The 27084-nt window shown below is 42.3% G+C and overlaps 1 pseudogene; it reads left to right on the forward strand.

Annotated features, from left to right (window-relative positions):
• Positions 1–74: 74 nt before the first annotated feature.
• Positions 75–21333, forward strand: LOC103387291 (lysyl oxidase homolog 4-like; annotated as a pseudogene).
• The last annotated feature ends 5751 nt before the right edge of the window (positions 21334–27084 follow it).

A 27084-nucleotide genomic window follows, 5' to 3' on the forward strand; every position in this document is an offset into this window, starting at 1 on the left:
CTGTACTTCATTAGAAGTACTGAAGTATTGAAGTATTGTCCCTGTCTCCACCTTCAGGCCTCCTCCACCTCCTCCCAGTCAGGATGACCCGTGCCTTCTGCTTCAGCTTCCTCCTCCTCCTCCTCTTCATCTATGCTCGGGCTGAACCCCGGAGAACGACAGCCTCTCAGCGCAGGGTGTCACGCGCTCCAGCCGCAAAAGTGCGTCTGGCGGGGAACTTTGCAAGGGAGCCGCACGAGGGCCGCGTGGAGGTGCTGCACAACAACACGTGGGGCACCGTGTGTGATGATGAGGTGAACCTCAAACTGGCCAATGTGGTGTGCAGAGAACTGGGCTTCCAGAGTGGAATAACGTGGGCACACAGTGCCAAGTACGGAGAAGGGGAAGGTAAGAGCGCCACCTATACTCAAGTTTGGTTTTGATACTGCTGATGGACACTTTTCGACTGAAGGAGAGTGAGTTGAAGTGAAGGTAGCCCCCTGTAAAGGCTCTGCAGGAAATGAAGGGAACTAGTACTACCCTTATTTACAAACCCAGTATTGACTTTATTTATCCCTACTTGCTACTTTTTAGATTTTCTACACTGAAACACAAGATAAACTTTGAAACTTATTTAAGCACATAATCGTAGTGTGGTTAGTATCCGGGTCTCAGCCCTCGTACTTCCATAGTCAGGAACCATGCAGATTAGGTTATATAGACTTTAAATGAACCTGCAGTATGATGGTTGGTATCATCTGGACCATGGCCAGCCCAGGGTGTACTCCCACCCTCACCCCATGTCTGCTGGGACTGACTCCCCCACAGTGTTCAGCAGTAGGAGGCGATTTAAATTCCATTTAAATGAAAAAAGGATTTAAAAAATATATTTTTCTTCTGCTCTCCCAGATTAAAACGTCAGACCTGAGGAGGTTCAGCACTGGCTGCCAGTGAGAACTTTCACAGACTTATTAGGATCTATCACCCCCCAAAAACGTCCACAGCACAGTGTTTTCCCCACATGTCATTAAATGCACAGCTTCAATGAAAGACCACCAATTAAGACAGCCAATATAACTCAGATCATAAAGTGACAAAGATAACCTTTTCATAGGACTGGAGGCTGTTGCGTACCCTGTTAACGTTGCCTGGCGTGCTGGAGGAGCAACTATACGGGAGAAAAATGGGCATTTGTTTCAGAATAATGACAGCATTCACTTTGCCAGAGTTGTGCGACTTGCTGCGGTTTATGGGCTGCTTTTAAATCCAAATTAAAGAGGAAGGTTGAATGGATTGATGGAGTACGATCTCCATCACCCAGCTCGGTAAAATACCATGTTTCTGCTGCTAAACACCATGGTGCAACTTTAAATCAGGGCACCAATAAAAGTCAAGTGTAAAGTCGTAGAGGAGTCGACTCTGGTCCTGACACATTAACGAAAAAGATTGACTGACGTATGAGTAAAATATACAACAAATGTAATTATGACTTGTCGGTTCTCGCTCTCAGGGCCGATCTGGATGGATAATGTGCGTTGCGAAGGAACAGAGAAGTCCATAAAAGACTGCAAACACAATGGCTGGGGTGTGAACGACTGCAAACACTCGGAAGATTTGGGGGTGGTGTGCGCCCCGGAGCGCAGACAGGATCAAACAGCCAGTAGAGGCCCGACCACAGCGGCCAGGCCCAATGGCAGCCCTGCTCCTCAGTGGCAGGGCCTCGTGGCCACACGCAGGCAATCAGGATATGGCTATTACGGAAATGGACATCCACAGGAGGTTCCAAGGTTGCAGCGACCCCATCATTATCATGTACGTCTGCTACTTCATTGAAACCATTTCTTTGAGTTATTTTGAAACAGAAATCTAACAGATTTTTTTTTGTCCTCAAGGGTCAGAGTAAGGTGCAAATTGAGGAGGTCCGGCTCCGTCCCATCCTCATGGCCACCAAGAAGAAGAACCTGGTCACAGAGGGTGTGGTGGAGGTGAAACATGCCGGAAGATGGAGGCAGGTTTGCGACCAGGGTTGGAGTCTGAACAGCAGTCGTGTTGTGTGTGGGTTGCTGGGCTTTCCAGAGGCCGCTCAGCACAACGCTAAAATCTACAAGTGAGTAACCATTGAAGACCGCTACTAAAAAGTCTGAACTTTACTGTACGTTCCCATCGTCTTCTCCTCCATTAATGGTAATAGGAATCCTATCTGCCGTCCCTCTTCTTTTTCTCCGAATCACTTCTTCTCCCCTCATTGCCTCTGGCTTTCTGACTCAGATGCTATCTCCAACTTGCAGGTCTAAGACAGAGAACCTCACTTTAACTTTTAGATTTCAGTGCCTGGACATAATACGGCTGCTGATTGTACTTTAACAGTGACATCGATACTGCGTGTGACAGTTTGATGCTGTGGAAGAGAATGAGGTTCTGGTGAAGCATCTGGTCATATAGGCATCAGGCACAAGTCAGCCGCATGCCTTCATATTCAGTCAGTGGGGACCATGGTGGTGTGTCTGGGTTTTTAACATTTAAAAAAGATTTATGGCAAGTTTCAAATCACACCAGTGATATCAACTTCAAATTTTAGCCTCACAGCTAGACTCTGACAGCTGAACTACAGCAGCAGACTGTTAGACAGTCCTTGATAAATGCTCCAAATATAAAAAATACTTTTAGCCAACAAACTGCAAAATATAACACATCACGTACGGAGGTCTGACACAGTTCAGCAGAACAGACAGACTCACCTTACTTTGTCTTCCAGGTTGTTTGAGTGAGACATAAAAAGGCCCTGCATTTAGGTTTTCCCTTTTTGACACAGATCTGCAGTTCCTCGTCTCTCACTCAGAAATTAAAGGAATAAAAAACATAACATGGACAGTGGTTTATGGGAAGGTTTGCAGCCACAGAGGGACCACACATTAACACAGAATAACGCCATAGCTATTATAGGAATAAATATTCTCCGACCATTTGCTGTCCTCACAGAAAAGCAAAACCCGGTTGGAGCTCGCTCCTGGATCGCTGCGGGCTCTAGGTGAATCAGAGTTGAAGTATTCCTTCTCTCTCTCTCTCTCTCTCTTGGCCTGAGTTTCTCTGACTCAACTGACGACACACCGCAACATCTGCTCTCTCCACTAGGTGCTAGATTTCTCACTTTACTGAGAGGATGTAACTGTTTTATATGATTTATACACTCTGCAGACATTTTTTTTATTAACTGCACAATATGTTCCTGTTAGCACACACACACAGATACACACACACTAACACACACACACACAAAGACATTGGGAAAGTGTTTCAGTGCCGCCCTTGAATTAAGCCATCACCATTGTTCCCTGTGTTATTGGGAACACAGTGAGGCTATAACTGGATTCTGTTGTCGGAGGAGGACATCACTGGGTGTCGTGTGTTGCGTAATAAACTGGTTTCACTCTGTCCACAGTGGAGCATTTATGAGAAGAATGTTTTCACAAACATGATTTTCTGTCGCCGCCCAGATGTGACCGTTGCGATACGAGAAGGACACCAAAGAGTTAAATCTTAAAAGTTTGATGGGTGGATGTGGCGGCTGGGTGAACGGTATGATTTGGCAGCTAGTGCTGTCACTTTTTTATTTGAAAAATACTAATAAATAATTTAAAAGCTAGACCTTTGAGGAGAACAGGCGCCTGGTGTATCACATTTTCCTGAGACCAACACCAGTTCCTCCATGCACTCTTGGATCTTATTTTCCTGACCATTGCCTTTTGTTCTGTGATTTTAGTCGGGTCTCTATTGAAGCAGTAAATGAATGTTCAGCACAAAAGTAAGTGGTTTGTAAGCCTAGGGTGTAAAAACAGTGGATTTTGATTACAGTACAAATGTTAGACCCCCCCCCCCAAAAAAAATAGCCCAGCAGATGGTTGAGGCGAGACGCTGCTTAACTTGCTTGCTAGCAGCAAAATAAAATTCCATTATTAATTAAATCTCTAATACTACAATAGAACTGGGAAATGAAAAGCAGCATAAATAGGTAAAAACAAAACAAAACAAGACAAGACAAAACAAGACAAGACAAGACAAGACAAGACAAGAAAGAAAGAAAGAAAGAAAGAAAGAAAGAAATGGATCGTCATTCCTGCGTGTTGATACTCTAGGTTCTGTTTTGTTCTTTCTGGTGTTTTGCTGAAGCCTTAAAATGATCTGAACCACAGTGGTGTGTTTGTTTCCTGTTTCATTCCTGTTTTCAGTCTTCACAGATGCCTAACTGTTGTCTCCCTTTATGGGTTTGGTCTTCAGGTTGGTTCTTCTAAGAGCAAAGATAAAATCAGGGCAGCTAATGGTCAATGTTTTTGTAAATGGATCCAGTGGCTGGATGGGTCTGTTAGTCAGGATTCATGGCTTTTTCTAAGGATTTCCCTTGGACTGAATTTGCCCTTTAAGTAGTAATTTGGACGTGAACTAAGTCATGGACGCTGTTCAGCTCTCCATGTAACATCCGCTGCATTTGCCCAAACATCTGAGGATTGTATTGGCAGGCCGGAGTCAGATTCAGCCAGTGGCACTCCCTCGGTTTCCCCACCTCGCTCCAAGTCTTTCGGTCCATTCTTAGAAATTCCAGATCATGCCATGTCTCCTGAATCTGTGTTTTTTGGATGAGACTCTGAAGATGCTGTAATAACAGGTTGGTCAGGACCAAGGCTCTTCTGAGGGAAAAGAATTCCAATTATAGCTGTGTGTGCGAGGGAGAGAGAGAGACTTAGGAGCAGCAGAATAGGAAGAGGAGGAGGAGAAGTAGAGAGAGAGGACGGGAGCAGCAGTCAGTCCGGCCACATTTTTCGCTTGCTTTGGTGAAATATGTCCAATTACAGCAGCAGTTTGCAGCACGGCCTGCTGTGTCAGCAGCTGTTTGTCTTCCTCTGTCACTGTAGTGATTTGGGGACTTAACCACTATTTTATGTTTAATTATGTTTTGGCTGGAATTCTGCTATGATGAGGGTATCATTACAAGGCTTTTGGGTGACACTTTGTGTGACCACATGTGGTTTTCCTGTCTGATCTGTGTGATCTTTCTCAATGACCTGGTCTTTCATTTTTTTTTTTTTTTTTGCCGTCTCCAAATTTCTGTATGCATGCCAGTGGCTACTCCTGTGGTTTGGAGCAAACTGTGAAAGTCTTCATTTAAATGTTAATGCAAAGTCTTTTTTTTTCTCAGCTCAAACCTGTCTGGTATTTAGCAACAATCTATGAGGCATTTTTGACTTGACACGAATATGCGCTTCATTTCTTTAAATTTAACATTGACATGGTTTTTTTAAATAATAACTTTTTATAATAGTAATATTTTGATATGTATTTCTACAAGTTTGCGTGGATGATAATATATGTTGATTATATGGCTCTAACATTGTCTAAAAATATTTTAATTTGAAAGAAAAACTAATAATTTATTTTTTAACCTAAAACAAGACGATCTACTGTAGCTTCAAGCAGCTGAGTATAGTGTGAGAAAGATGACACACAAACAGTGAGTAATTCTTGTCTTCTAGCAGACACTCCCTATCATTAGCCTCTGTTCTCCAGACTCCACAACAAGTGCTGGATGCACTGTTTGGTTAAGTAAAGCTGAAGAATGTTCAACTGGCTCTGAGACTGTCTGTTTATTGCAACAGCAATTAACAGACAACCTGTCATATAATGCTCATGCTGCAATTACATCCCCAACAGCAAACCAAAGGATTCTGGTCCAGAGGATGGAGACACAGACTAATGCATTGTGTTTGTTGTATTTTTCCGGATTTGTCGAGATCTTTTTTTCACAACACAGAGGAATTTATATATAAAGTGCCAAGAAAAACAAGGCAGCGCAGCTGAACGAATGTTAAAAACCTCCAGTTCTTTGGCAGACACATGTTACCGTAGTACCATACTATGACCACAGCGTCTGGAAAACAGATACCATCACGATGAGGTTAGGAAACTTTTTTTTTTTTGACAGGGCCTTATTTTTATTTGGACTTACTTTTTGACCTGTTTTTTTTTAAAACATGCTGCCTCTATAGGAATGCATTTTACAAATCTATGGGTTTTTTGGTTAATTGGTCTAAGCTATGCTAAGCTATAGCTACTTGTGTTTTTGCTACATCTCAGTTACTGTACTACTTTTACTTGTGTTTTTGCTACATCTCAGTTACTACTTTTTAACCAAACCAAATATTAATTTCCTCTTCATATTAGTAGAAAATAAAAACATCATTCATCATTTTCACCATCCAGGAATTAAAACTCAGCTTCATAATGTATTCAAATCTTCTAACTTTTAAAACATTTGCATATTTCTTTTGCCATATAATGAAGAGTAAATAGGCTGTGTTCCAGTTCCATCAAAAACAGAGGCTTCGTCACTTGTAGACTGTGTAGTCGTTTTGTCAGTCGCTAACGGGGAATATGGTTAGTTGATTGGTTTGTGGTGAGGTCACAAACAAGTCACAGACATGTTTGCCTTATGGGAAAGAAAAATGTGTGTGTGTTTGCATGTGTGTATGGGCGTCTGCATATGTGTCTACCCCCCCGATGACATGTTAGTACAGAACCACATGGAAGAAATGGTGGAGATATGTTTAACAAGTGTGTTTCACACTGTAAAAAACAAGTGCTAAATTATGTGTACGGCACGTCTCGAGTTACAGCCGCTGTCGTGACTCTGCCCCCGGCTTTATTTAGAGCCGTGGATGTGATTTACCACTTTTTACCACCTTCATCTAGAAAAATGAAGAATATTCACAGAAACTTTGAAGTTTCAAAGACAAGTACTTTATGATTTTACATACAGATAGATACAAATGTAGGTACTTTCTAAAACTCTAGATGATTTTTCATGTTCCAAATGGGCTTCAGAAAAGAGGTTTTTGTTATTCTGAAATACCGTTTGAAAAACGCTTCTCTCTGTAAAACAGCAGCTGAAATAAAATGACCCTCATTTGAAAAAAAAAAAAAAGGCTCAAGTGAACATTTTCTTCTGCCAGGCTCTAATATTCTGCAGAGAGGTCTCCTCTGGACCACTGACTGACTGACTGACTGACTGACTGACTGACTGACTGACTGACTGACTGAATGAGGAAACAAGTTGTTAGCTTTCTTTGAAAGTTTACAGTCAGCGCCCATGATTTTCACACAACATCACGTCAACAACAATGCGTCTCTTGATTCCAGGACTAAGGCTGTGTTTGTTTTCAATGTTCCTGCTTTAGCTGAACAGGAATGTAACAGGGGTCCGTGCCAGAAATACAAATATTGACCTGCCTGCACTTTCATACATGGAGTATGTTTTAATGAGCCCAAGCTTGGAAAAGCATTTAGTCACCCTACACCTTTGACACGAGAGCATACGTGGAAATTCAGCTTTAAAAAAACCCCAAAAAACACGTGTTTCTATGTTGTAGCAGTTAAAGCTGATTTGAATCTCACTGATGGTTCTTTTATTTTGCCGGTGGAATTTCAGTGGATGTTTTGGCACCGCCTGGCACGTCTGCTCTGCATGTCTGCCAAGAGAGCGGCAGGCTTTTCTCTCCATCGCTCTTTCGAGTAAACCAGACGACTTGGTCTGTTTGGTTCTGGCATTTTTCTCAGACACACACACACACACACACACACACACACACACGCACGCACGGTCCGGCCTTTGCCAGCTTGAGTATTTGTTTGGATACTGTGCTTGGTCAAACCCTGTTTTCCCAGAAATGTTGTGCATCGCCGATGTCAAACATTGTGATTTTTTGGGGGGACAGCTGCTGCCTTTGAAGGTTAACAACATAGTTTAAAATATCTTGTGGGTTTCTCTTATCCTTTTATAGCTCTTACATCCTCTGCTAGCATTGCATAAACAAATGCGAAAGTCTTTTATTCAGAGGCTCATTGTCAGTGGTGTTTCTCTGGGGAAGCTTCTCTGTTTGAGTTACGCAAAACACAATTTTGTGGATGAGCGAAGCCTGACCAATTGAAAAGCCACAAAAAGATTAAAAATAAGATCAGATTCAATACAATATCTTGGATTTAGCCAAATCTAGTGCCAGAGCTACACGTTATAGTTCAATATTGATTACAGCATTTGAGGGGAAGGTAGGTTAAAATCATCAGCTTTGCTTGAATGTTGTATGGTAATCCAAGATGGCCGCCTCCGTAGGGAGACCTAATTCTGGGGTAATTAAAGAAGTGTCTAATGTATTACCAACAACAACTCATAGTTTTATTGTACACTATGCACACTATAGCTTACACCACAGTATTCCTCCCAGCAACAATTTTAATACTGATTTTTCTTTTTGTCAGAATCCAGAATATTTACATACGTTGTGTACTTGTTTGTAACATTCAAGAAACTATCTCCCATAGATACGACAGATGTCAATAATGATCTTATTTTTTATTTCTTTCTACTTCAAGTCATTTAAACTTTAAAAATGAAATTTCACTCCTCGTCCTGTTTTCGTTAGCCCTTACAGGAAACACTGTTGTCCGCAGCATATTTTAACGGTAACCACTTACTCTAAACAGAATTGCAGTAAACTGGTAAATGGCACGTTGTCTACATTCCAGATGAAAATATAACACAGCAACTATACATTGAGCCTATGAGGCAACAAAGAGAGGCAGAAATCAGCTGAAGGCAAACAGGAACGGTTCATTTTTCCCAGTACCGTACCAGTCACAGCCAGTACTACACTACATGTATTCACTGCATCGTGAAACCACATCCCAGGTTTCTATAAAGATATTATATACATTCAGCAGCGTCGAGCTGTGACCGTATGACGTCATCATCCCCATATATATCAGTGAGTGTGTATGAATGTGTTACAACTGTATTGGGAAATGTCTCAGTTACCAGTTTACACGTGAAGAAGACAAATGTCAACCATTTTGCTGTTTTTTTTTATGTCTTCTAGGAAAATATGGGACACCAAGGTTGCTGATCCCTCAACAAGGTAATAATGATTGATTTACAACCCATATATATATATACATATATATTTATATATATATATACACACACACACACCAATCCTTACTCAATCTTAGCTTTGCATACGTACATATACGTACACACCTGCTCAACTGGCCTGCCTGCAGTCCAGATCTGACACAACTTCTAGGTTTTCATTGCAAAGTTACAGATTAAATACACTCTTTTTATCAGTATTATCAAACATAACACTATTATTGTTAAATATATTTGAATCCATCTTTTCAGATTGAGCATCATGGCGAAGAAAAAGGGATTCTGGGTAGAAAAAGTTCACTGTCTGGGCACTGAGAACGCCCTGTCAGAGTGCCATGCTCAGCTGTCAATCCCCCGCAGTCAAAGCCCTTGTAAGAATGGACGACACGCCATAGTCAAGTGTGTTCCTGGGCCTCAGTTTGCTCGCATCTCCTCAGGAAGACCCCAGGCCCCCTACCCCATCGTGGTGAGACTCATACACACACACGTAGGACAACGCAGTATGGTTTTACGGCTACATTAAAAAAAAAAAACATTTTTTTTTTACTTTTTACCCTTCACAGCCTGTGCGTCTGAAGGCAGGCCCCAGGCTGGGTGAGGGTCGAGTGGAGGTCCTCAGAGATGGGAAATGGGGCACGATCGTGGACCACATGTGGGAAAGAACAGCAGCCAGTGTGGTGTGCAGAGAGCTTGGCTTCGGATCTGCCAAAGACGCCCTGCAATCGGCATTTATGGGTCAAGGTGAGAGGCGGTTTATCTGGGTTGGAACTTGAATGTTTGGACTGTGTTGACCATGCGTCATGGGAGGCGCCGAGGCATTTCCTGGTGTTTTTCTCACTCAGACGCCACACCTGTCTGCTCTGACTGATCAGATAATGTATGGATGTGCCAGCTTCTTCCTGATTATGTTTGTCGGCTTGCTGTGGGTGAAACCTGCTGACTGCAGTATCTGCTACTGTGATTATGTCAGTCCTGGGCCTGGACTACCAGCTGCACAAACTCCAGGCATTCATACACACACATATACAGACAGAGCAGCTCTACAAGCCACAGTGGTTCAGTATTGGTGACTACAGCCACAGATATAATCTGTTTGGCATCAGGAAGACTTTTCAGTCACTCACTTCAGTGATGTGGTTCCTTCCATTTCAGTTTTTCTAGCTTCAGTGCAGGTTCTACGAGCATCCAGCTGCGTGACCCACATCCAGGCTGAGATGTAAAGACGGCTTCACGTTACCTCAGGTTGAAGCACAGTCTCTAATAAGGCTGATTAAAGTGAAATATGGCCCTGCTGAATTGGCTGGAAAAAAAGGATACGCTTGAGTGTACTTGATTACTCCGTTTGACTGGAAGTGTTTAGAGCTCATGTACTCTGGTGTACATGGGGATTTTCTCCAGCAACCTCAGTTCATTTTTTTTCACAGTCTTTAAAATGCAGACTGGGAGTGAAGTTAGTCATTATTCTAAACTGAAGCTAGAAATGAAGGTGTGGGTAAATGGTTGTTTGTCTCTGTATGTGGGTCTGTGATGGACAGGTAAACTGTACAGTGTGTACCCTGCCTTCATCTGGTGGCTGCTGGGAACTCCAGCTCCCCCAGTGGCCATGAACAGCATTAAGTGGTGTACAATGAATAGATTACTCCAGTTTACCTCATTATGCGTATTGTTCATGGATGAGGATTAGAGCCAGTTTCCAAACTATAAAGATTTAGATAAAAAAGTTAAAAAAAGAAAGATATTCGATCACAGTTTTTAACATGAATAGTTCAACAATTTCAGCAAACATCTCATTTGAAACCAACGTTGAAGAAGGAGAAAAATGAAAACCTTTCACCAATTTTAACTTCATCAGGGTTTTTTCTTCCTCTCCCAACACTGAAACAACATTCCAAAGGAACGTGATTTCCTTTCTTAGACGAGGCAGAGAAGCGGGGTGTGACCTGATGTGATTAAACAGAGATTGAATTCTCTGATGGAAACACACAGGAGCATTCAGATATAAATGAAATAATGAATAAAAAAATAAAACAATATTTTTAACGCACCCTCGTGCTGTATGTGGATTTAACTCTGTTAGATTTCACATCTGTCAGCACCTTTAACAGTCTACTCTGTGTCTGTGTAATGTGGGCCAAAATCCTTCTACCTGCCTGTTAGTGTGAGTATAAGTTGGTGTGCCATGTGTGTGTATAGTAAAATCTCATAAAGTCTCAGAGTTATAACATCTAGGTGTGGCTCCTTAGTTTAGGTTCAGTCTGACAAATGGCAGGTTTGCTTTCCACTTTTGTCTCACTGTCTGGAAATACTGGTGTACACATTGTCACAGCGACCAGTGCATCAGCATTCTGACCTATATTTAGTAGTATATTCATTGAGCGACCAGTGCATCAGCATTCTGACCTTTATTTAGTAGTATATTCATGTATTTTTGCCAGACACAATAAATTCATACAACTTTTGCTCCAACAACTCCCCTAGCACATCAGATCAGACACAGCCACTTCTTATTCCTGATTGTCCTGTTGTTGTGTCCACGATTTCTCAAGCATCATCTGCCTGTTTGTTGACTTTAGTTGTAGTACGTGATGCAGTCATCGGCGTAGAGGGAGAACGTTTATGGAACGAGATGCATCTTTTACAGGATCCAATCACAAAACGCAACATCGAGCTAATTCTTACACATCCCACACACGAAGAAATGTATCCAAGTGTTACACAGCGAAAAACAGGACAGTTATGGGACTAATGTGGTGTTATTCAATGCTACACAGTTTCTTTTTTAAATCATTGTACCAATCAATAGTGAGAGTACAGGAATTAATTGCCCCTCTGTCTGATCAATGTTAGCTCTCATTATGGCCATTCTGCACAACAGAGACAAAGACATGAACCAAAACAACAGGTGCACCTACCCTCACAGCCCAACGTGAGTGCCAGAGACCTACCAATTAACGTCTGTTTTTTGTGTGTGCACACACAATACACACTCACATACATGTATACGCACTTTCTCCTCTCACAGACACCCCTGAGCCATGAGGGGACGATCAGACTTCAAAGTGCTCCTACGGCTTCCTTTTCTATAACGCGACTGTTCGACGTATAATTTTCCATGTGCTCTTAGGCCACATAAACACAGGCCTATATGTTGGTGGAAAAAGCCCGGATTTAGACTCTTTGATGAAAGCGTCACTGAATAAGTCATTCTCTGAAAGACTGGTGTGTCCCGGCGCAAATGCTGAAATCATTTAAATTCAGTTCAGAACATTATATTTCACAGTATCAAACCTTTTACACCACCAGGCAACATTAAACTTTCTTAACCCCAGGCTGTCCAACAGAACATGAAAAAAAAAACCCAAAACAAACTCAAGGTGTCCATAAAAATGTGCCAACTTCTGGCAGCACAAGCTCAAAAACTAATTTATTATAAATGTTACTTGCCTCAAACTGTCAGACATAATGGATATGGTATAAACAGATGACATGTTTGCTGATCTTTAGGTCCTTTTGAAAAAAAAAAATCCTCACTGACAGACACAAACTGCATGATTTAGTAATTGGCTGTGAAAGACTTCTGACATTTTTGTCAGAGACGTGCAGATGGAGTCTCCCTGTGGGCATGAAAAACACCACACACTCCATCAATGTGCCTGAAACAGCTTGTAATTTCAGGAAGAAAAAGAACAAGTTCCCCTTATAACCACTGACCAGTTATTCATACTATTCCCAACAAGAATGTGACCAATGTTGCCCCGCGTCTGTTCTTTGGGGGTGAATTTTTATTTCCGTCATCTGCCAGTTACCAATTACATGGTCAGGAAACTCGGGCTAAAAAATATGCCTATTATTGCTGCTGTCATCATTAGCGTCTCATGCTAAAGTTTTAGCCTTTTTCATCCGAGCAGATCAGTGTCAGGGTGAATGATGTTAAATATTTAAAACCCTATTCAGCTTTCACCCAGCTCTGCAGTCACTCTCATCCTCATTACTTTTATCATTCCCATCAATGTGTTAAATTACAGGGACAATGTTACTATTTCTTTCTCCTCGACCAAGATTGTTATTTTAGTGTGTAATTTTGTCTGGGAAGTACATGGACATACAGTGGTTTCTACATACATTTAGGACTAAAGCTCACTGAATGACTCTGTGTGTGTGTGTGTGTGTATTTGCATTTACAGTGTGTACGTGTGGCCAGTTTTCTTGGAATTTATTTCAGGCTTTCGTGGATTTCCCAAACTACGGTTTAAATACAGCGTGTCACTGCTCGTTTCTAGCAACCCGTGAGTGGGCCCCGTGTTTGTCTTGATAAGTTAAACAGTGGGAGTTTGCATCTCGTTTGTGGCCTTCGTCAGGCAGATAGACAGAGAAGTGGTTCAGATGTGTCATTCTCATACGGATGAACCCACAGATGTCAGATGGTGACCGGTTTGGGCGCAGGCCTTCAATCTACCCAAACCAACAGAGAGACAGATTGGGTTAGGCTACAGTTTGGTCCCCAGCCTTCCTTGACACTCTCCTTTGTTGGGCTTCTTCGCTTTCCCTGGATTTAGTGGCTTTTGTTGTTTATATCTGTGCTCTCATGTTTCTAACCATGTAGTTTGTGCCTTTTGTCTAAAGAAAACACTGAGACCATAGTTTGTTCTGTGTTCCTGCGCTGCCGTCATTGTGGCAGCAGCTGTTTGCAATCTTTCCCCTGACCATTTTTTCATGTTGTTTAGAGCTTATCTGGCTTTTAGAGACAAACCAGTCGCAGTAAAAGTCTTATTTTTGGTATAACATATACGGCTTTATTTCACAGAGGTTGGTCGACTACACACAGTGCAGCTGTGTTGTTGTTGTTGTTGTTTGTTGTGCCAGAAGCAGCAGAATGATGTTAATGATGTGAGACAGATGCCTGAAGTAGATGTAGGTGGAACAGCCGCCCAGTGGAGCATTAGAGCATTGTTTCATGACAGATAGAAAGTTTGATTATTTTTTGACGGCAAAAGTAAGAAAAAAAAATCTGTGAAGGAGCTTCACAGTTTCTGTGGAAAATATAAAGAAGTATGTGCCAAAATCTGCTGATGTCATTGTTGTTACTGGAGGATACAGGAGCGATTTCTTAAAGATAACATTGAATCATAAATCATTTTTGTTGTGTCAAAGCAGGTATATACAGCAATTCTAGATTAAATATATGTGAATAAATCAAATTATATATATTTTGTGTATTTGCATATTTATCCTATATCAAATAAACAATATATATGACAACAATGTTTTTCCAAGCACAATCAGCCCAACTCTCTCATTCCTGTCTTCCTTCAGGCACTGGACCGATCCATATGAACAGCGTTCAGTGTTTGGGTTCAGAACGCTCCATTCTCGACTGCTTCTTCCAAGAAGTCCAGCCGTGGACGTTCAAACACACCCAGGATGCATCAGTTCGCTGCAATGTTCCCAAAACTGGCATTGAGAACACGGTAAGAGAACTGAACGGAGGATTTCTGTTTTACTTTTTGAAAAACAAATTGTAATCCTGAGTTCTTTGGGTATTTCTAGGTGCGACTTGCCGGTGGCCGAGTGCCGTCAGAGGGCCGGGTGGAGGTGCTGATGGACATTGGTGGTCGCAAACGTTGGGGCTCGGTCTGTAGTGAGAACTGGAGCATCAACGAGGCCATGGTGGTGTGCAGGCAGCTCGGCCTGGGCTTCGCTGCCAGTGCTCATCAGGTGACAACCTCGCTCACAATAAAGAACACCATGAAACTTTAATAATATCCATGTCCTGAATATGGAACTAAAGGATCACACAATGTGATCTCTAAAATCTGTTTTCACGTTCTGTCTTTGACAGGAGACCTGGTACTGGACCGGTGACCCAAATGCAGCTGATGTGATTCTTAGTGGAACCCACTGCGTGGGCACTGAATTTTCTGTCCAGCAATGTCGGCGCAACAACCACGTCCACTGTCCACGTGGAGGTGGAACCAAGGCTGCTGGTGTCAGCTGTTCAGACAGTAAGTTTGAAACATCTGTACAATTCTCTGGTTCTGGTTAGGCTCCAGACAAACCCACAACATTTATCATCTTCCTTCAGCTGCACCTGACCTAGTCCTGGATGCCCAGCTGGTCCAGGAGACGGCCTACCTAGAAGACCGACCCCTCCACCTGCTGACCTGTGCTAATGAGGAGAACTGCCTGTCTTCATCTGCCGCCAGGATGAACTGGCCTTATGGTCACCGCCGCTTGCTACGCTTCTCCTCTCGCATCATGAACCTGGGCCGCTCCGATTTCAGACCCAAAGCTTCCAGAGAGAGCTGGACGTGGCACCAGTGTCACAGGTGTGTTCTCCTGCTAACGACTGCAGCAGAGTAGGAGAACGACTCAGTACATGAGGGACGGTGCAGTTTTCCCTGTGGTTGTTCTTTTGATAGCTCCGGGTCCACAGTGTCCTGAACACAGGTGAACTCTGGTTCAAAATATTCTGACAGGCACCTGTTCACGCTTCAGATTTACTTGCCTCCGTGCCTTTTCCAGCCTAGGTAATTACAGTTATATTTAATTTAATTGCACTCAATTTGCTACCAGGAAGGAAAATTCTGCACCACACATGCAACATGGACTTTCAACACAAGATCCTTTGTTTCCCTCAGCAGCGGCAGCAGCATGTCCTGAGGTACACTCACGCTCTCAGGTCGTTAGGTAGCTAAAGCTCTCTGTGGCCTTTTTCGTCATGTGTGGCGACACGTGAAGCCCACGGTCCGGGGCCGTGTGAAACACGTCTCCTTTAATTTAAGATGTCAGCTTTCCACCTTCATTAGCTGCCTCGGTGCACGCGTGTGCGGGATCGACGGGTGAACCAGTCCAGCTGCCACAGGTCAGGTGTAGTACAAAGCACAGGGCAGCCCAGGCACGCTCAGGTCCGCCTCAGTTCGTTACAACAACACATCAGATCTTTGGACCTGCGTGTTTTCAAAGCCCTCCATTCAGTCAGAGGGCACATGGCTGCACAGCCGAGCCGCTCACTCTGAGAGAGGTGTTACGGTGACACCCGAGCAGTGAGGTCATTAGGCTTCAAACCACAGGGAGCCAGTGTTCACTTGGTGTAAATGCACACACTCATGGATGTACAAAGAGTGACAGCGACCCAGATGCACACCCCCTCACCCACACTTTACCCTCTGTCATCCCAGGCACTACCACAGCATCGAGGTGTTCACGCACTACGACCTGCTGACTTTGAACGGCACCAGGGTTGCAGAGGGACACAAGGCCAGCTTCTGTCTGGAGGACACGTACTGCCCAGATGGTAATGTTCACTGTTGGCCCAGTAAAACATTTGTTCCTATTAGTGACAGAAAATTAACATCAATATTTCATCGGCGGGCGTTTCAGATTTTTACTTGGTGCTTAATGTATTAGATCACAGCTGTTGTTGTTGTTGGTTGCTTCTCCATTTACTTGTTTTATTATGGATGAAATGGCTCATATAAAAAGAGAAGCTACACTCATTCGTCTTCTAATGAGTGTCAGAAAGCTCTTAAAAAAATAACAGGAAGTGGCGAGCGTTAAATCAGCTTTGATGATGCGGCTGATTATGGTTTTTATTTATGTGTGTGTCAGGAGTCCAGAAGAGGTTCTCCTGCTACAACATGGGTGACCAGGGTATTTCTGTGGGTTGCTGGGATACCTATCGTCACGATATCGACTGTCAGTGGGTGGATGTGACGGATGTGCGGCCAGGAGACTACATCTTTCAGGTGAGGAGATGTTTTTACCTGGGGTTTACCTAGAATGCTTTTGTTTTTTCATTTTAACTTCAATCATCTCTATAGAGGCGGCCATTTTGGATGGTCGTCTTTTGATATTAGCCCAAAGAGGACAGAAAAAAAAAATACAGCTCTTAATTTAAATATTGTTTTACATTGACAGGTTTAATTTAAATATTGTTTTACATTGACATTTAACAAAATTAAACAAAACTGATATGTGATAAAAAAAATCACTTTACTTACATTTTAAATTCTGTCACTTATATGTAAATTGTATTTTCAAGTTTTTTCTGAACATGATGGACAAGAATTTTGCAATTTTTTCAGAACCTTGAAATGAGTTAATGCCCTAAAATCAATGACACAATCGCTTCACTAAAACAAAAGTCATTAGTTGCAGCTGCAGCCACTATTAGCAGCCCTTCACACTCAGTCAGTGTAACTTTGACTCTCCTCACCACAGGAATGATAGAGTCACTTTTTTTTGCCAAAACACAAATTGGTTTATATTTAGTATATTCCTCCTACTGTATATTTAGCATAAAGGTAGGAAAGAGGTTCCAGTCGTCTCCTCCACCCCTCAGCGGGGAAATCAAATAACATGTTTCACCGTGTTATTCCCAAAGTGTTTGACTGTTTCTACTGTACGAGGTCAAAGTCTGACTCTGAGAGGAGCAGCTTCTCAGCGTGTCACGCCGACGTCCTAATTGCAGGTTGAGGTTTTCATTTATTTCAGTGAAACATTCTGTCCTTCCTCATTACGGTCGTCACCTCAGTCATTTTACTGTCTGTCATTACCTTGACCTGGGTCAGTCTGTCGCTGCTGCCGCGGCCGCAGAGACTCAAAGACATCAAGGACTCCGACTCCCATTATGTCCCATTTCCTGCTACATCCCGACTCGGGAATGCAGCCGCTCTTAGATCTTTGCACGCTTCCAATTACATCCCAGCAGTGACAGACTTGTTATAGTGCAGCCGACTGTGTGAAACTTCACACTTGGACTTTGTAATTACACCACGCTCCATTGAAGACAGATTTAGCCTCTTCGATTTGCTTATAACAGATGTGACAGATGTATATATAAACACTTTGTATTTTGGGCCTGTGGAACAGGCTGTAATTGTCAAGTGATGCACAGCCTCGGAATATTGTGGAGGCAGAATGAGTAATAGAGTCCGATGGAGATGGAGTCGAGATAAAAGACGGAGAAAAAGACGGTGGACGCAGGGAAGACAAATGTGGAGGTCATGTGAGGAGAACGGCACTGAAGGAAAAATATTCAAATTTAGAATAGACAAAAGAACAACATAAAAGATAGACTGTCTGCCAAGAATGGAGTTAAACACACAGAGAGGCTGCAGAACGGGAAAAATAAAAACAACTTGAAGAGCTGCTCTCCTTCTGCTGCTGCTGCTGCTGTGTTTTCACTTATCTAGTAAAGTGCAGATGATGTCTGACTCCTCTGATCCTGGGTCTTTACACATAGATTCTGCAGACCTGCCCTTGAACCACCCAGTACTAATGAAACATCAATTACCCAAATTAACTATTGCCTCCCTTCAGTCAGGCAGCACCTAGTCACCCCTTCCATTAGGAACGGCTAATTTGCCACCGAGGAATTTCTCCTGCCCTGTTTTTATTTTTATTGCCACTTTCTCACTGAGCAACTCACTGCTGCGGGAGCACCCCCCAGCAAAGGCCCCATACATGGCCCCCAAACACTGTAATTTACCCTACAAAAAAAATCAAGAGACAGTTTTTGTGCATTCACGTACTTTAAAATGTTTTCCTCTATTTTTCGGTGTAGCTCGCCTTCTTTCTCCCTGTAGCTGTTTGTAACCTGTACTTAAAGTGGGTGTAGCAGTTTACAGAGCAGCCATTAGAGTAAATGGCTTCTCAGTATTATCACCAGAGCAGATTAAGAGAACGGTGGTATCAGCAGTTATGGAGCTGCTCCTGAAATGACAGACTATTACTGCTTTGTGCAGCACTTGGCATAAATAAGACCATTTTCAGACATTTAACACAAATATGCATAAGTACAATATTGCAACAGGCTCCAATTTGGTCCTTGTTAGTGCAAACCTATCTGTGGCAGGGTGAGAATGAGGAGCCGGGGGCTAAGTTGTGGCCTAGCCACGTTTGATGACGCCTGTGTAACTGCTGGTGCAGTCAGTTAGCACGTCTCATGTGGGTCTTTGTTTCATGTTTAACAATGGCTTTTCCAAAGACGTCGACCGACGTGGGGCTCGCTCTGTCTCACTTCTCCACCACATGCTGTTCAGCTCAAACGCCGATGATGAACAAGTGAATCGTTCCAATAGGACAGAACTGTACAGGAATACTGTACAGCATGGAAAAGTCATTCATTTTAAATGGATAAACAGAGGCATGGTAGACTACAGACTACAGTTCAGAAGCAAACTTCTTTTTATGGAAGTGTATTTCAGTGTGTAGAACGAGAAAACATTTTCTTTGAGTATTTTAAAATATATTAAAATGTCTAAAGATGTGGGCAAAGACATTAAGTATTTATAATATATTAAAATGTCTAAAGATGTGGGCGAGGACACAAGTATTTATGGTCAAGTAATGGCCCCTTTAAGAAACTCTAGTCATTACTTACTAAGTATTTTCCTACAAAGTACATTTTTAAGTTCAAATGTATTTTCTTAAGAGTCTAAAATACAAGATTATAAAATAAAATACAGGTCTTAACACACACAACTGTAAGAGTCTTTAAGTCTGACAAGTGTGTGAACTCTGCAGGTGGAGGTCAACCCCTCCATGGACATGGCTGAGTCTGATTTCAACAACAACGTGATGAGATGTCGGTGCAAATACGACGGTCACAGAGTTTACATGTACGGATGCCACGCAGGTGAGGAGAGAACGTGGTTTTTTTCTCTTCCTTTTTCCCTGATTTCTGAACTCCTTTGTCGTTAACTCGTTTTACTGATTTATTCACAGGCGATGCCTACAGCGCAGAGATCGAAGATCTATTTGAACACCAGAGACAAATCACCAACAACTTTGTGTAGTCCGTCCCAGGGATCAGTATGAAGGCTTTCTTCTGGGGCCTAGAGACTCAGACTCAGGGTGCTCTGAGGCCAGTGGCCCCGTGACCTCAGGACCACAGCGCCCAATAATAAGAGAGAACACACAGAAACGGTGCCAGTTCACCTCCATGGCAGATGTGGATAAATTAAAACTAAAAAAAAAATCATCATATACAACAGCAGCGACCAAAGAAGAGACTCTGGAGCAGGACAGACACCAGCCCTGGCTCAACATGGTTTTTTTCTACTCTAGTTATATAAGAAGCCATAGGATATTGTTTCTAACTATACTGATTTTGTGAACGTGGACTACTAGTAACTTAAGTTAGTTATTCTAATCAGCATTAAACTAATCTGTCACGAAGACAAAGGGAGACATTGTCATTGTGGAGACATGTCATCCCATGCTTATAAATAATCTAAAAAAAAACAATATTGTTGTACGAAGCCATTTCAGCGCACTTGTAGCAAGAAAGAACTGAAATTGGCTTTTTTTGTGATAACTATGCAAATTCTTGTTGTGTTTTTGTGTTTTAGTTCATTATCGGTGCTCAGTGGTTTGGTATCATATTAACCTCAGTACATTGGGGGGCAGTTTGGGTTTTATTTTTAACACTCAGTTTATTATTATGACAATTTAGGATCATTTACCGTAGTTTTAGATTTGGATTTCAACGTAGAATAGGTCAAAAGAGGTCACGTGACCGATGGAACAAAGCACTTTATGTTTAAAATGATCAGTATTCCAGTTATGGCCCCACAGTAAAGTTTCCAAATTGATTGAAAAAACGTATTCCAAAAAGCGGAATATAAGGTTTGTGCGTAGATTTCATTTTAGTTGTTTTATTTATGCTGTATTTTTATTTATTCATGGAACTCACACTTCACACAGTGTGCTCAATCACAGGTCACTGTTCCACCTAACCAGGTTCAAATATGGTTTAATACAGTTTTCTAACAGTGGTTTAATCTTCTCTGGCCTCTCTGGTGGGAGGCCAAACCGTGCTGACAAAACCGCAGCGTTGTGGCAGTGAGGCTGGGTTTGGGAGAACATATAAAAAGCCTTTTAATTAAGTCTGTTTGGGTTAGAGTTAAGGATTCAGTTAAGGACAGGGCTGTAGCACGTGTCTTATAAAGAGATAAAGAAACGACTATGGAGCAGTAGCATGAGAAAAGGAAAGAAATTAATTATAAAAAAATGAACTCCGGGATTGTTTTCTGCGACATAGAGCCACATTTGGAAACGGACTGATAGGAAGGAGCGAGACGTGGAGATGGAAAGGACCGGGTCAGACGTGCAGCGTTTTACTAGCAGAGCTGCTTTTTTAGTAGGCAGCCATATGACGACCACAAGCTGGCGTTTCTTAGCCTCCCAATGAGAACAACATGTTTGTCTGGGAGAAAAAAAACCAACAACTCACAGTTCACGGTTTGACACAGAAGAAAACAGTAGCAGTAGTCTTCTGTTGGCCCAGACGCGGCCGACTCTACTGCAGCTTTCTAACACGTTCTTGACGCCACTTCATGCCCTGTCAATGTGTTTGAGGTGTTCAAGTTTGTGTTCCATGGAGATGTAGTGGAAAAGTAGTAGAAAAGCCACATGGAGACATGATTCATTCCTTTAACACAGACTCTCTGTCTTTCTTCTCATTGGTCGACGATGAATTTGACTCAACCACATGTTTTTAAGTTGTAACTTCTTACAGTCAGAACCGTCACAGGAACAAGAACCGATGCTATAAATGTTACTGGGTCAACCTGGAGTCTAAAAACGAGTGTTTGCTGATGTATTTTTATTAGAATGGGAGGGGGGTTGTGTACAGTTCTTGTTGACATATTACCATGGTCTAAATATGTTATTTAAATTTATATGACTTTACTTAACTTAACTTGGTTCACAGTCACTACTCTCATCATATTACTGTATTTGTGCCCGGCGCCGCAGCACCGGGGACCTGTTTTTGTACAAGGCCAGTTATTCTTTTTATCTTGTCATAAAAACACTGAGAGTCTGTGCTAGATGGTGCTCATCAACATTTATATTCATTCAAAAAAGCTGTGCTCTCAGGGACTTTGACCTCGTATAAAGAGTTTTAAAAATGAATAATATTTCTATGTGATGTGACTAAGGTTGCTGTGATGCGTACGTGATGTCACCAGAGGATCTGGAGCTGTTTCTGTTTCCTTTTCTTTCCACAGCATTCATGTGAAAAGTCAATAACTCTGTTAGGTTTTTCTCTTAAGGACAGTTTGAGCAGTCAGGGAAACATGTTTCCCCACTCAGAGGTGGAAAAAAAAAATCAGGATTAAATCAGGATGCATTCATTCATCATTACTGTGAATCAATAAAACTTCATCACATACTAAGCTGGCGTCTGCTTCCTGCCTCCACGCTGCTGTAAATATATGACGCTGCGAAATGCTCGATGATGAAACGTCTGCTCAAATCATGCATTTAAAAAACAAAGTAAAGATGCTGTTCTAAACTGAATATTGTCCCTACGTCAATCTTAAACAAGGGTCGCAAACTCAAATGACCTGAGGGCCACAGATGCCGCCATCATCTCAAATGACCTGAGGGCCACAGATGCCATTCATCAGATGCCACAGATGCCATTCATATTCATTGGATAAAAAATGGATAAATATATCCCCATTATTCTTAAATGACCGACTAGTACTAGACTGAAAAAAGAAATCATGGTCAGGAGCACTCAAGGTTACTTGATCGCCTTAAGATTAGAGAGTAGTAGGAAACAAGCATTTAATTCCAAGGCTCAGACCTTCACTGTGCCAAAAAAGATGTCGTGCTACAAAATGTAGCGTAAATCTGTTCTTTTTTTAAACATCAAGTCACCAAGAACTGTCAGTCAGAAAAAAGAAGGAAAATCTCGACCTAACTTTGTACTAACTTGACACTAAATGCCTTTTAGGTCACTGTGAAGTAGTAGTTGTACTACTGTGGTAACTGCAGTACCACATTAGGGTGGAGCTTAAGGGTCTTGACCTTAGCATGGAGCTCTTCACTACCAAACCAAACCACAGCCAAAACAACTGAACACTACCAAACCAAACCACAGCCAAAACTGAGTCAGAGTCGTGTGGAGATGAAGATGTGACTCCACAGATTAGCATTAGCTTGAACTGTGACAGATATGAGCCAGTTAGTCTCTCATGGTGACACCTCGGTGAGAAACATTACTTTTTCAGAATTATGGTTTGGAATAAGTTCATGTTTTATAATACTTGTTACGATATTTTGAGGATTTTTAAGGAAAAAAGTAATTACCAATTAAGTTGGACTTCATTTTTTTATGAATTATTTTTCTAGTGGTGCCACTCTTGAGAAAAATTGACGAATTTCTCCTCTAATCTCTTACAAAAGGTCAGTTGTTTTAAGTGAGGAACATTTGAGCCAAACAGATCTAATCAGAACCCAGTGACCGAAGTCAAAAATATCAAATCTGGTGAAACCGGGTGGAGCGATGAAGAACCAGACGGTGACGTGTCCACCCAGAAAGAAAACATCAGAGCTGTGAAGTGGTCACTGGCTGAGATGAAACGTCTGCTGAGCAAACAGTAAAGGGCCAGTTAAGAGCAGAGCACCTGGCTTCACGTGCACACACACCATATACAGTAAAGGATGCAGTATTTGTACACATACTGATCTGCTGATATGAATCAGAATTCTTTTTACTACTTCATCCAGTCGACATGGTGAGAATGACAGAGAAGATGGAGCAATTTGTGGAAGTGGGAAAATTCGATTCATAAACACTGACCAAACTAAACTCTCAGAACCACTTCCTGTTGCAGCACGTGTTTTTGTGTGTGTGTGTGTGTGTGGGGGGGGCACACTGCCACCCCACCCTGACCTGTTAGGGACCACAGACAGCTCCACAATGGAGACTGTGTGCAGTCTCTGAATGACAGACCTGTCCGTACAAGCTAAACACACACAGACACACACCCCTCTCACCTGACCCCCACTGCCCCACAGACGCACACAAACACGCAAGAAGTAGACTGCGTAACAGGTTTTGCCGTCATCTCTTTTGGATGCAGCGTTCCATGGTTTAGAAGCAGACAGACGAGGGAGGGAGTTTTATTTTCCTTTATTTTATTTGCGAGTGATCTTTAGATTACTGAACAGGAATGTTTCTGAGGAAAGTGAAAAAAAAAATAAATCACTTTTTGTCAGCCTTCGTGATAACGTCATGATGAGCTGCTGCGGTTTAGGTGAGAAAACTGGTGGATTTGCTCATTAGGGTTTTGCCTTCAGTTATTATTATTATTTTTTATTCCATCATACACGTGCCATATGTGAATGCGTCTGAATGAGCTCATGGATCATACGCAGATCACCTGACACACAGGCTGCGACTCAGTAGCAGCGACGGGTAATATTTACAGATAAGGAGACGCTTTCCTGAATATTGAATGCATCTGCATAATTGCCTTCTTTCTTTGAAGGGAAAACACATCATGAGAGACATTCATTTTGTGCCAGGCCCATTAGGAGAGTAAATAAATGGGCAGTGAGATATGATGACTTGCAGAAGCCAAAGACAATGCTTGCAAATTAGCCCGAGGCCTGTTCTCATGCTTCTGCCACATTATCTGCCTCACAATGGACATTGTTACTGTAAGGTTTTAACATCGCGGGCCAGTGAATGTGTCTTTATCTGTGTGCATGAGCTTACGCACGTCCATAACCCCCCTTTTTCTCCCCTCCCCTCCCCTTCCCTCCTCTCCTCACCCTGGTCCTCTTCTCCACTGTGAGATTTACAGCAAAACAGCTCTGTGAGAGAGTACACATGCTCTGCCCAGTCTCTGTACTGCACCCTGACAATTACTGCTATATATACCACTCCAAATGAGAGCCATGAACCGGCGTGATTATAGGGTGGAGCAGGAGCAAAGAGGGGGAGAGGGGGGCATGAAAAAGTGAGTCCAGTTTAGAGCAGAGAGAGAGAGAGAGAGAGAGAGAGAGGGAGAGAGAGAGGGAGAGTTGGAAGGAGAAAGCCTGTGAGAGGAGGAACGACAGGTAGCAGCGATCAAAGTGACAGACGTCTGGTCTTGTATTTAGATGCACTTTTATAATCCAAAAACTTAGTGTTAGCCTTGGTTTAGAAATCTGCCTCTGGAATAGAGTAAATCTTTGAAGATGAGATAAAGAGAGGAGAAATGAGCAGCAGCGGAGTCACTTCCAGGAGTTAAACCAAAAATGATGACCTCTAGCTGCATCCTTCCCTCAATAAATCACAGCGCAACCCAACAACCCGTGAACCAACAGACTGTAATGTATGTAGATCACAGTACAGTGGGATTTGATAAAGAAGTGCTGCCCTCTTCTGGGAGTCAGAAGAAATAAATAGGGTAGAAGAGAACCTAAAAACCCAGGGGAAGTACAGGATGGTGCAGTTAGAAACTGTAATAATCCTCAAAGCACACAGTCAAGAGTTGCTTTAATTAGATGAATCGTAATCAATTATGATTAATTGCTATGATGATTGATAGTGAATAGCACACAGTGATTGGCAAATACATTCATCATGTGACAGCTGACCTAGCAAAATTAATAAAAGAAAGATCTATCTGAGTTTCCTCTCGTTGAAAACCTTTACACTGGAAGTCTGCAATAAAACAAACAACCAATGACGTAAAGGGGCCAATTATTATGTAATTCAAACCAGTTTTTTCTTCTTCTGTGGATGGGTGGGTGAATCCAAACTGAAGCATTTACAGCAGATCTTATGAAAGCCTGACAAGATAATAAAAGTAAAAGTATGGTGTTTGACACATAAATCCCGGCAGAGCAGAATAATCTTTCTGTGGCTGTCTCACAGTCTCACTCTTTTCCTCCATTCATCTCTCACTTTTTCTCAGTGACTGTCCAAACTGAGCTGATCATTTCAGCTGGAAGACAGCCTGCTGTCAATCACCGTCGCTGCCCTGACTGTGCAGTCACCTCAGCGCGGCCGTCACCCAGACATCTAAAGAGAGACGGATGACGACGGGAACCGATGTCGCAGCAAAAATGCCCACGTGTGATGTATGGACGGGAAGCGAGCGGTAGACGCAGGTGGTTACAGAGCTCAGGCCACGGTGATGAGACGTTTACTGAACAGAACACGGCATATTTTAGGGTCACCGGTCTGCGAGGGGAAGTGCTAAGCTAAAGACTGTTGTTGAGCAAGGAAATGACTGCTCTTTTAATCCCCCCGTCTCTTCCATGTGAAACCGTCACTGTGGAGGAAAAGCAGCAGGATCACATTAGGTGTGGACGGGTTTTTATTCTTACAGAAACCCACGCTCCACCTCACTTCAGCAGCTCGCATAATTGGAAGCATCTTGGCATGAAGATAGAGTCAAGGTGGCATATCAATGGGCGCGTACTCCAAGGGCATGCAGATAAGAAAAGGCTGCTTCTCCTAACAGGCCGTGTCCATGATAGGGTCACTGGCCCTCCCTAAAAAAAGCAGTGGACTCAGGTGTTTCTTCACATACGCGTAGCTCCAGTTGAGCAGCAGTGCAGAGCCTTGTGCTACAATTCATTCCCAGTGCTGCTCACCCGTAGCGCCAACAAGAAAGAGTTTTGTCAGTGAACCCCGTCTCATTATGTATGTATGTACAGCAGCAGAAAATCCCCGCAGCTAAGGATGGGGAAAAGGTGATGAGATTCTTTACGGTGACTACGTCCAACATGACTGAAGATATTCTCATGAACAGAGAAAATTAATTTGTTACAAGAGCAAAGAGGTAATTTTTTTAATTATCCTAGAGTGAAGACAAAATTAGTACGGTGTAATATTGATCTGATTGGTTTTACTGTGATTGCTCTTTTTCATAATGACTAGTGCACTTGCAAATATAACTAATAACTGCAAAGACACAGCCTATCTCCTGGGTGTCGTTTGGAAACAGAAGAGAACAAACAAGTCAGTAAAATCTCGTGAAGAAATTGATACTTAGAAGTTAAAGATTGTGAATATACACGGTTAAATTAAGAAAGGTAGAGTCGTTGAACTCAACGAACACTGCCCCTGGTGGATTATGCGATCATCACAGCAAAGACGCAACATTTTGTTAAATGGTTGATCAATATGTACAAAGACAACAAGAATAACTTTAAATGGTTGATCAATATGTACAAAGAGAACAAGAAGAACTAAAATTAAGTGTATCATTTTTGTAGTAAACAAAACTCAAAAAACTTCTCATTTATGCCCTGAACTGGAATTGTCTGTAACTGTTTAATGTCTGGATGACCGCTAACATGCTTTAATCATTTATTTACACACTCAGAGGTGT

Source organism: Cynoglossus semilaevis, chromosome 12, assembly GCF_000523025.1.
Source record: "Cynoglossus semilaevis isolate Cse_v1.0 chromosome 12, Cse_v1.0, whole genome shotgun sequence".
NCBI classification, from domain to species: Eukaryota; Metazoa; Chordata; class Actinopteri; order Pleuronectiformes; family Cynoglossidae; genus Cynoglossus; species Cynoglossus semilaevis.